General features: G+C 35.1%; 1 protein-coding gene and 1 pseudogene across 3 annotated transcripts in view; one reads left to right on the plus strand and one right to left on the minus strand.

Moving 5' to 3' along the window:
- The window catches only part of ROBO1 (roundabout, axon guidance receptor, homolog 1 (Drosophila)), a 1,434,915-nt gene that overhangs the window by 1,109,601 nt on the left and 313,460 nt on the right, over positions 1-11,854 (plus strand). The gene's annotated exons all lie outside the window — the stretch shown is intronic.
- LOC102836589 lies at positions 4,890-5,239 on the minus strand (annotated as a pseudogene).

The following is an 11,854-nucleotide window of genomic DNA, read 5'->3' on the forward strand; positions in this document are numbered from 1 at the left end:
AAAAAAAAAAAAAAGTAGGCAACTAATTTCTCATTTAGGCCAGCTCAGTGTCACAGTTTTGGGCTCATCTTTGAAGGCCAAATAAGACAGATTTAATAATTTTTGTCTTCCAAAAAGTGGTTCCACCACTCATCTGTCAGTGTGTTGTACTGCGATGACTTGTATGTTGCTGTTACGTTGCTGATGGTATTTTAAAAATCAGCAGGCACTCCTATGGTGGGCAGGTTTCACCTGAGCTTCCAGAGTAAGAAAGACTAAGAAGGAGAGGCAGACTACTTCTAAATGTTTAGCCACTGAATACTTTATGAATAGCAGTGAACGACAGAGTCACTGTAGCAAAGAAAAATGGTTAATGTTCAAACATTTAAAGAGGTACCAAACAATCAAGAGCCAGTGATACTGAAGGAAGAAGTCCATGGTGCAATAAAGGCATTGGCAATGAACAAGGTTCCATGAATTCATGAAATACAAATAGAAATTTTTTAACAAACTGATGCAGTATTGGAGGGGCTCATTCATCTATTCCAAGACATTTGGAAGACACTTACTTGGCCATCTGATTGGAGAAGATCCATATTTGTGCCCATTCCAAAGAGGGGTGACTAAAAGGAATGCAGAAATCTTCAGACAATATTCTTCATATCACTTCCAAGTAAAATTTTGTTAAAGATAATTTTTAAATGACTGCAACATTGTTTGGACAGGGAACTACCAGAAGGTACAAGCTGGATTCAGATGAGGACATGGAACAAGGGATATTACTGCTGATGTCACATGGCTCTTGGCTGAAAACAGAGAATACCAGAAAGATGTTTAGCTGTGCTTTATTGACTATGCAAAGACTTTTGACTATGTGGATCATGACAAACATAGTGAAAAATGGGTATTCCTCATGAGGAACCTGCATGTATACTAAGAAGCAGTTGTTCAGACAGAACAAAGGGACACTGATTGGTTTAAAATCAGGAAAGGTGTGTGCTAGCATTGTATTATCTCACCATACTTACTCAATACATATGTCGTTAGGTGCCGTTGAGTGGGTACCAACTCATAGTGACCTTATACACTATAGAATGAAACACTGGCCAGTCCTGCAGTAGTTTCACAACTATACCTACTCTGGAGCTCATTGCTGCTTCCACTTGGCCAGTTTATCTCATTAGGAGTCTTCCCATTTTTCTCTGACCCTCTTTATCAAGCATGATGTCCTTTTCTAGGAACTAGTCCCACCTGATATCTGAAGTATGAGAGACGAAGTCTCACCATCCTTACATCTAAGGAGCTTTTGGAATGCTATGGTACTTTTAATATTCTCCTCCAATACCATAACTCAAAGCATCAGTTCTTCTATAGTCTTTCTTTTTTATGGAAGCAGAAGTCAAGAAATCAAAAGATTGCATTAGGCAAATCTTCTGCACAAAGCCTCTTTACAGCATTCAGGAGCAAAGATGTCAGTCCTACCCAAACCATGCTATTTTCAGTAGACTCATTCAGTGTGTCTGCTGAGCAAAGAATCCAAGAAACTGGATTATATGAAGAACGTGGTATCAGGATTGGAGAAAGACTAATTAACAACTTGTGACATGCATATGATATAACCTTGCTGACTGAAAGAGAAGAGGACTTGATGAAGATAAAAGGCCACAACCTTCAATATGGGTTGCACTTCAGTGTAAAGAAAACAAAAATCCTTACCAATGGACAGGTAAATAGCACCATGATAAAAGGAGAAAAGACTGAAGTTGCCAAAGACGTCATTTTGCTTGGATACACTATGAACACTCATGGAAGCAGTAGTCAAGAAATCAAATGGTGTATTGCATTAGGCAAATCTGCTGTACAAGATCTCTGTAAAATGTTGAAGAGCAAAGATGCCAGTTTGAGGACTAAGGTGTGCCTGAACCAAGCCATAGTATTTTCTGTAGTCACACATGCATGTCAAAGTTGAATAATGAATTAGGAAGACCATAGAAGAATTGATATATTTGAGTTATGGTGTTAGAGAAGAATTTCAGGACTGCCTGAAGAACAAACAAATCTGTGTTGGAAGAAGTACGGCCATAATGCTCCTTAAAAGTCAGATAGCAAGACTTCCTCTTTCACACTTTAGACCAATTGTCAGAAGGGACTAGTCCTTGGAGAAGGACATAATGCTTGATAAAGTGGAGGGTCAATGAAAAAATGGAACCCCCAATGGGATGGATTGGCACGGTGGCAACAGCAATGGGATCAAACATGCAAAGGATCAGGCAGTGTTTCTTTTTGTTATGCATAGGGTCTCTATGACTTGGGAAATACTTGATGGCACCTAAAAATAACAAACAAAAATAGTTTATGTCTTTTAAAACTTGTCTCCATGATAACAATAGTTTTGATATTAAATAGTTTAAACTTTGATAATGAGTTTTATATTATTTGAAGGTTATGGTTTAACTGTAGAGGCATTAGAACTGTATTTCAAACAATAAAATATGAAAAATGCATGTCATGGTGGCACAAACTGTTAACTGTTTAACTGCTAACTGAAATGTTTGTGATTCAAACCTACCCATTGGCTCTGCAGGAAAAAGACATGGTGATCTGTTTCCATAAAAATTACAGCAAAAAAAAAAAAAAAAAAAAAAAAAATCCTAAGGGGTAGTTCTTTTCTGTCACGTGGGATTTGCTATGAGTCAAAATGACTTGAAAGCCTGCAACAACACTGTCTTTTTTTTTTTTTTTTTTTGCTTCCTCTTGTCCTCACTCCATCAACTTATTTCTTCCTCTGCTCCTCAGACTCTTATCTATTAGCTTTCTTCTGTAAACATATTTCTGTTTTCCACATCCAAAATAAGTACCTCTGCCACAGAATGTATCTCTAGATTCTTTGACTGTCTTTTTCCTATCTCTTTCCTTCTCCTTTTTTATTAGATCTTTCTGAAAGTTTCTTTTAACCTAATTATTTCATGCTATTAGCCTGTTCTCTGTGAAAACTACCATAATCTGGTTTCAATCACCATCACTCCATTTTACTTTTCTGAATTAGCTCACTGCTAACTTACTATTTGTGGACTATAAACAATACTTCTTCAGTTCTTTTCTTACTGGACCTCTCTATTCTACAATGTTGGTCCTTCCTTCTTTCATAATATTGCTTTATAATATTACTTCTTTGTTGTTGTTAAGTACTGTCGAGTGGTTTCTGACCTATAGCAACCCTGTATAGGGTTCACAAGGAGTGGCTGGTGAGCTTGAACTACCAACCTTGTATTTCAAATGACTTTGCAGTCCAGAGCATTAGCCCACAACGCTATATCAGGATTACTTTAGGTTCTGTGAAATTCACTCTCTCATAAAAACATACAAAACTGCCCCTTCTGTCTTATTTCCCCAAAATTGGTATCCACTGAAGATCTGAAATTAGCCGATTGTTTGCCTGTTATTTTTTCTTACTTAATTTTTACTCTACACACTTTCCTTAGTTTAAGTCTTTCAGGATTTTATGTTAGATATGCTAAATTCCCAATTTCCATCTTCCTTATGCCCTTTTATTTAGTCTTTGAATTTTTGCAGCCATCTTGCTATTGGTGAGTTCCATCTTTATGTACAATATACACCTAAATCATAGGTAGGATATATGGAGCAGTTATTAAATACCAGGCATATATATCTTATTTTATTCCATAATATCAAACTTAAGAAAATACCGCCAGAAGAACTCATTTTTCTAAAAGTATCCAATATTCTCTATGTGTAGTTAATACAATCATTTACCTGGAGCACTAAGTTGAAAATAAATGAACAAAACTCTAAGTAATATTTTTAAATTTTCCCTATTGCACTTTCATCCTACCTGTCATATCTACTTAAATATTAAATACTGATTACTTTACAAATGACTATTTTTTTTAAAAAGTTAATCCTTTCTTCTTATATTCACTGTCCTATACTAAGCACTTAGAATCTCTCATCAGCCCTTGACTGATTCCCCTTTGAAATCCACCTTGAGTAGAGTGGCCACTGTTGTCTATCTAAAATGGGAATCAGACTAAATAATTTACTTGTTTAGACATTTGGTTTCTAATTACCTGCAGGACAAATTCCAAGACCCTTAACATGTGATAGGAGACCCTCTGTTATATAGCCTCTGCTAGACTTATGGCCTCTTCTGTAGTCATTCCATACCTACTACTTTATGCTGTATTCAAACTGAACTGTGTATGGATCTGTGAATGCAGCATCTTGTTTTCCTCTCTGTGCTTTTCCTTAAATTGTCCCCTATGCATATAGTGCCTACTCCACCTTGTGTTCTATTTTGTTAGTAGTAGTATCTTCAAGAAATACTTTCTCCAAAATGTTATCTCTGGTTAAATTTTCACTTCCTCTGTTTATATAGGCATTCATATTTTCCCCTTCCAGAGTATTTAAGAAACATCCTTGTTATTAACTTGCTAACTACTTTTATACAGTAAAGTCAAACATTGTGTCTTTTTCATTTTATGTAGTAGGATTTTAGCATAGCATTAGCATTGGCATTTACTTCATACTGAAGAATAGATTGTTGAATAAGTGGAATGAATGAAACAGTGAGCGAATGGGTTATTTTTGAGCATCATTATTTAGCTGTCATAGACTGATGTCAAACAGCTCATGAGGGTAAAGCAGAAGTAGGACACACCAGGTTCTCTGTTACTTAGTAATTTTACTGAGTTCTTCTATAAAGTTAGAGTCTGTGCACCTGCATAAATATCTGTGTTTACATAAATGAACAAAGGATGAATCAAAGAAAATATCTTCGTTTACAGAAGGAAGAGACTGTTGAGAATGATTAGTCAGTGAGCCCAGAAATTTAAGACATAGCTTTGTTTGTGTTTTTTTTTTTTTTAAAGATCAGTTTTTTATTGAATATGTTACAAAAGGAATTTAGTCAAAGGACCAAAGCCCATGTCATCATTGGACTGTTCAGATTGTTCTTTCTTTGCTTCCACTTTCTTCTCCTCAGCTGGGGCAACCGCAGTGGAGGGGGCAGGTCCACCTGCTGGGGCAGCACTTGCTGCTGGTGCAGGTCACCATCCCCGCCATTGCAGGTAAAGCTCCCGATGTTGACATTGGCCAGAGCCTTGGCTAACAAGCCTGGTCAGAAAGGCTCAACATTCACATCCGCTGTCTTAATGAGGGCATTGATCTTGTCCTCAGTGAGGGTCACCTCATTGTGCAGCATGAAGGCCAAGTAGATGCAGGTGAGCTTCACAGAGGCCATGGTATGGGAGTGCTGGGCTGGTGGCTACTGGGCATGGTGCCAGTCCACAGATGAAGTGAGGGCCTCACCCCAATGCGGCCTTAGTTTTCTCAGAAGAACCAAGCACCTTAGCGGCAGCTGAAGAAAGAGCTAATACATACTTTACACTTAATTAATATGAGCTTTGGGATCAAGAAAAATAATTTATTTTAACTGAATTTAAGTATGGCTGAGTGTCAGTGAGAGCTTTTGTTTATATAGGCATTCATATTTTCCCCTTCCAGAGTATTTAAGAAACATCCTTGCTATTAACTTGCTAACTATGTTTATACAGTAAAGTCAAACATAATGAACAGTAAACAGAATGAACAAACAAGTCATACAGTTTGAACCTCATTTTTTTTTTTTTTTCAAATCTGAAGTTATAAATTATGATCTTCTTCATGTTTCCTGGTAGCATTGAAACTTAAATTCAAATGTTAAAATTAACTGTCATGTATCTGTCACGAAGTCTTAATAATTATCATTATTTTACCAAACTTGTTCTATCATTGCCTATTTCTTCCCAAACCCTCTCCACACAAACCACTTTTAGTTAGTGGTTTTGAGTGCTTGATAAGTCACATGTAAAATACTGTCTGGTAGCCACTTTCCAATGGGTAGAAAAATCTGACATCTGTATTCTATTGTACACAATTGAAATTTGAAAAATAGAAGTACAGCCAGGAAAATATAAAAGGATTACTTATAGTTTTGTTGTTGTTTTAAAACTTAGTTGGCCAGGTAAATGGTTGTACTTACTCCAAATACAGCAATTTGACAAGTGGTAAGTGTCCTGAGAAATAGCAGAATGGCAATGCATCTACTGAATTTTCTCTTTTATGTGAAGTCTTCGATCTCAATTAATATCAGATTAAAACACAAATTATTATTTGAAAGAGGCTTTTATTTTATATATCTATTTATCTTCTATCTACCTACCTACCTATCTAAATATCTCCCTGAATATTTATAGATGAGCTTTTAATAATACTTTAAAACTTGATCAGCTTTAGTGTTTATTGTTTGTAGATGTGAATTTTATGTGCAAATTTGCTAAAATGTTTGCCAGTTTCTTACTTCAATGAAAGTGACTTTAAAAGTTGATAATGCCACCCGGCTTATCAGTGCAGCTCCTCAGGGAGTGATCCATCAGTAAATATTCCAGCTGAGTCTATATAGATTTATAAATTTATGTTCTGGAAATTATCATCTGGAAACTTAAGAGAACTGAGTTTACATGTATTTCTGTTGCCACTGCTAATAAACAGAATGAACAAACAAGGCATACAATTTGAGCCTCATTTTTTTTTTTTTTTCAAATCTGAAGTTGTAGATTATGATCTTCATGTTTCCTAGTAGCATTGAAACATGAAATGTATCTATATTTAAGTCTTGAGGAAATAAATAAGGCAGAAATATGGACAAATGACTATAACAACAGCTCATTTGGGAGAGAAGTCTCCTGGTGAAGGTAATGGACCTTTATCTTGTTATAATCTTCAGCTAAAAAATGCAGGGCAGACCCCTTCACCACTTAATAAAGACCAAGAAGCAAATGAGATACATAGAAAGAAAAATAGGACTTGATGCATGATTATATCTTTATTTATAGCTACCATGGATGGATTTGTTTTCTAAACTGCTAATGGGGTCGGTTGAAGATCAAAGAAGTCCACCCTTGAGTTTCTGCCATCTTTATTATATACAGCTATAACATGCCATTACAAATTGTTTAGAAAAATTATCTAAAATTTACCGTCATGTTAGTTTTATTATCCTGTCCATTTCCTCTTTTTATGTTTCTAAAGCCATGAGAAAAGGGCAGTCTTCAAAAATTCTAATAGTGATAGCCATTATTTCTATATGACCATAATGAAATATTTTCATATAAGTAATTGCTTACCCCTCATTTATACATGGAAAGAAGCCACACGATTAACTTCTATGTAGGGTCTCTTCCTCTCAGGAGGAGGTAGAATTCTTCTTATCTACAGCCCTCTTTTTGTCTAAACAGAGAGCTTTATGATCTTTAAGAGTAAAAATAGGCATATATCTAAGGGCCACTCTAGGGAAAATAGTAGAGGTGAAGATACAATTCATTCTTAGTGATATAGTCATATTTATGCTATCACAGATTTCTTTTCCTCTTGGGAGCAAGGCATATAAACACTGTCCAACTTGCTCTTATGACAGACATTTTGAGGGCAAAAAAATTGACAGAAGAAAAAAAAAAAGTATGAAATCAGAGCTACTGGGTTCATCTTGCAATGTTCCCTTAGATAGTAGAGAATGGAAACATCTCTGAAATTTTAACAAGTAATTCTTTGGTTTTTTGTTTTTTTTTTTTCCCTTCAAATATCTCAAAAATTATATGTATTTCTTTAAAATGGCAGTCTTCCCATAATTCTGTAATTTTTTTTTAAATTAAAGTGGGGGGACTTTTTCACTTTAATATTTCTTAAGGACTCAACTTTATATCAGAAACTGTGCTGTTATTGTTGTTGTTAAATACCATAGAATCTGTTCTGACTCACAGTGACCCTGTATAGCGTTTCTGAGTCTGTAGATCTTTAAAGGAACAGAAAGACTCATCGTTCTCCCAAGGAACGGATGGTGGATTTGAACTGCTGATCTTGCCATTAGCAGTCCAGTGCTTATCCTGTGTACCATCAGTGCTCTTTATAGTAACTCTTTTTTTGTTGTTACGTGCTGTTGGAAAATATGGTAGGCATTAGTTTTCAAAACAGTATCATTTAATGTAATTTTAATTATTTTCATCTAGTTTATAGTATATAGAAGCAAAATGTTATATTTTTAATTACAAATCCTAAAAAAGCTATAATATTAACATCTTTCCCTGTGAATTGTTCCTCATACTTTACCTAGACCCTTCTAAAACCATAAAAAGGAAAGTCTCCAAATATTTTAATAATGATAGTTAATATTTCTATATTGTCATCAAAGGGTGTGATCGTGTAACTGCCACTGTGTATTGAACTTTGTATGATCTGTTAAGTGGTTTCCTAAGAAACATTCCAAATTGTTTCCATCATAAAGAACTTGAAGTGAAGATATATGAAAGTTTTTTTTCTACAGTTATCTACAGCTGGTAGCCTGCCAGGTTGAATGACTTTTACTATGCAATATTTATATTAACTTAATTTTATGGAATATTGAATCAAGAACTTTCCCCATTGGTAAACCAACTATTAAGTAGAAAAAGAGAGGGCAAAGGTTTCTTCTGCCATGGTTCTATGCATAACAAACTGTTGGACCTTCATCAAGGACATCAGTTTATTCTTGTAGAAAATAAGGAGTAAAGGTTAGAAATATTCTAAAGTCTCATTAAAGTTAAAAGATTCCATGATTTTTACATGCCTATGCTCTCAAAATTATGAGGTGTGTATACTTGAGGATTCAAAATAAAATTTTAATTCCTTTGTAATTAAATTCATTCATCTGTCTTTTTTTTTTCCATATGCATGTTGGAATCATTTATTTTAGAGTTAGTATGGTAGCGTGAAATTTGCCTGCCAGTAAATTATTGTTCCTGTGCTTGGATACATGCAACATTTTCCTAGGTCATTAAGCACACATTTTCAAATGAAGATTACAGTAATAAATTAATGTATTCTAGCAGTGCAATCTGTTCCACTGACCACCTTTTGCCCTATTGGAAAGTCTCTAGAGCTTGTTAAAAAATTGGCCTTTTAGACAAGATAAAACTGCATTCTGGAAGACTAAATATGCATAACATGGAACTGAGAAATGCAACATCAGTGAAAATCAACTCAGGGAAAATGAATTTTAGGCTGAGAAGAATAAGTAAGATTAATATTACAGTCAGATTTTAAGTACTGGATAAGCTACCTGACTTCCAACTTTCCAAATCGAATCTTCTGTGACTTTACAAAGCATGTAACCTAGCTACTGTCTGGATTGAATTTTAATATATGAACATTTGGCTGCACATAAAAATGTTGATATTAATCTGGTTTTATTTTTCTCCTAATTTGCATAGCTATGTTTCTACAAATACAAACTGTCAAGCACTAGAAATACATTGACACTTGTTATATCCACTAAGTCTTTTTGGCTTTTCCAGGCTTTAGATTTCTTTATCATTAATTGAAGAGTTTGGAATAGAGCTTTCATTGAACATTTTTTAAGTCTTATGAATAGAATATTACAGCATAGTACAATAGACACCCCTCAAAGGAATATTGAATAATACATTTACATGTAGTAAGACAAAATTTTCCATTACAAGAAGGCTTGTATTCCATTACCTACCATTTTAAATGCTATCTTATTGTTTAAACATAGTATTTGATATCATTTTTTCCACAGTATCATTCACACGTTCCTTTTTTCATTGTTTCCCTATCTTGTTGGACTAAACAATTGTCTAACTTCCACCAATAAAGTATTCAGTTGGAATTAAAATGAACATTTCTACATGCCCACTTTAAATGCATGTCTGCATTATAATTCGTGTCTATGCTTGTTACTAGTATCAGAGTTTTATTTTCCATTTCCTTTTTAACTTTATATCATAAGAGCAGCACTGAAGAAATATAGATAGAGAAAGGACAAATGGACCCACCCACTTGCCACTCAGGGCAGTAGGTACAAATGATCAACTCTTTCAGGTTAACACTAAATTGAAAGGTTACGTGTTTGAACCTGCACATAGGTGACTCAAGGAAATGCCTGGTAATCTATTTCTGAAAAAAACAAAACAAAACAGCCATTAAAAATCCTATAGAGAAGTTCTACTCTGACACAGTGGTGTTGCTGTAAGTTGGAGACACACATACACATGTACATGGTGGTGGTGGTGGTTGTAAGTCTGGAGTCAGTTCTGACTCCTAGTGACCCCGTATAGGGTTTCTGAGACTGTAAATCTGGACTGGAGCAGAAAGCCTCATCTTTCTCCTGTGGAGCAGCTGGTAGACTCAAATTGTTGACCTTGAGGTTAGTAGCCCAATTTGTAGCCCACTACTCTACTAGCGCTCCTTACATGGGTACATATATAGTGATATAATAAAATAATTGGAAAAACATTGCTGTCCCTAAAGAAATCACAGCTGCAAACTTGAGCAGTTTGAAGGTTTCAATATATAGTGTAGGAATGTGTAAGTATTATGAAAGATTAATATATCATTGTTGAGGTCTGTGGTTAAAGCAAAGGTTAGGGAACTGAAAGATGCCTTATGTATTCTTACTCTAACTTTACCTTAATTCTCCAAAGCAACACTTGAAACACTTTAGTGGGACATTTTGGTATCCAGAAAATACAGATTCTAAATGACCTCCATAATCATTGTCAGCTTTTACTTTGATTCCAGTAGTATTTGGGGTGAAGGAAGTAGTTTTTATAAAACATCCCCTCACCTTTTACACTAACTACATACTTAAGCCTCTATGATTGATCTGTCTGTGGCAACCTTAGGTTTTTCTACAGATGTTGAAATATGCTAAAAAGAATCACCTTTTCCCAGGAACTATAAATTTCATTCCCAAACTATGGTATATTATGCCTGCAAAATGAGCAAATTACAGTTAAAACCACTTTTTAGAAAGATGTTTATGTGATAGTTCAATAAACAAAAAACCCATCTAAGCAATGATATACTATTAACTCCTATTATTGTATAGAATACAATGTGCATTGTATATTCATAGCAGGGCTATATGAGATTAAGGAAGTAGTGCTTTAAAACTAGCTAGGATTTTAAAAATTATATTGCTGCAGTAGAATTTTTTTTTTTTTTTATGTCAGATGATGCAGTTTAATTAAAATGTAATTTGCCTCAAACAACTTATTTAATGAACTATAGCTGACTGAGACCTTACCAGAGAAATGAGAGCTCTGGTAGCGTAGTGATTACGAATCGGGCTGCGAACCTTAAGGTCAGTGGTTCGAAACTACCAGCCGCTCCGCGGGAGAAAGATGAGGCTTTCTACTCCCGTAAAGATTTACACCCTCAGAAACCCTGTACAGGGTCACTATGGGTCGGAACCGACTCGAAGGCACTTAACAACAACAACAGAGCTTTGTGGCTATACTACAAATGGGCCTTGGATTATATGCTGATTCTGAGGATTTTGGATATCCTAGATGAGAGACATAAACGTGTGTGTGTATTTTGTTGTTGTTAAGTGGCATCCAGTCAGTTCAGTCTCATAGCATCATACTAGGACTCTCTCTCTCTCTCATATCTATATCTATAATATAATATATACATAATATATCATTATTATGGAGCTCTGGTAGTGTAGTAGTGGTTATGAGTTGGGCTGCTAACCTCAAGGTCAGCAGTTCGAAACTACCAGCCGTTCTGCAGGAGAAAGGTGAGGCTGTCTGTTCTCATAAAGATTTACAGCCTCAGAAACCCTATGTAGGGTTGCTATGAGTTGGAACCGACCACCACCATATCATTATTAATAGAAGAGTTTGTAAAAGAGCTTTCATTTGAAAACTTTTAAAGTGTCATGAGTAGAATATAGCATAGTAAAGTAGACACCCCCTCAAAGGAATATTGAATAATATATTTACTAAACATAGTACAATGAAACATTGCTTATGAT

This window comes from Chrysochloris asiatica, unplaced genomic scaffold (genome assembly GCF_000296735.1).
Source record: "Chrysochloris asiatica unplaced genomic scaffold, ChrAsi1.0 scaffold00091, whole genome shotgun sequence".
In the NCBI taxonomy this organism is placed as follows: Eukaryota; Metazoa; Chordata; class Mammalia; order Afrosoricida; family Chrysochloridae; genus Chrysochloris; species Chrysochloris asiatica.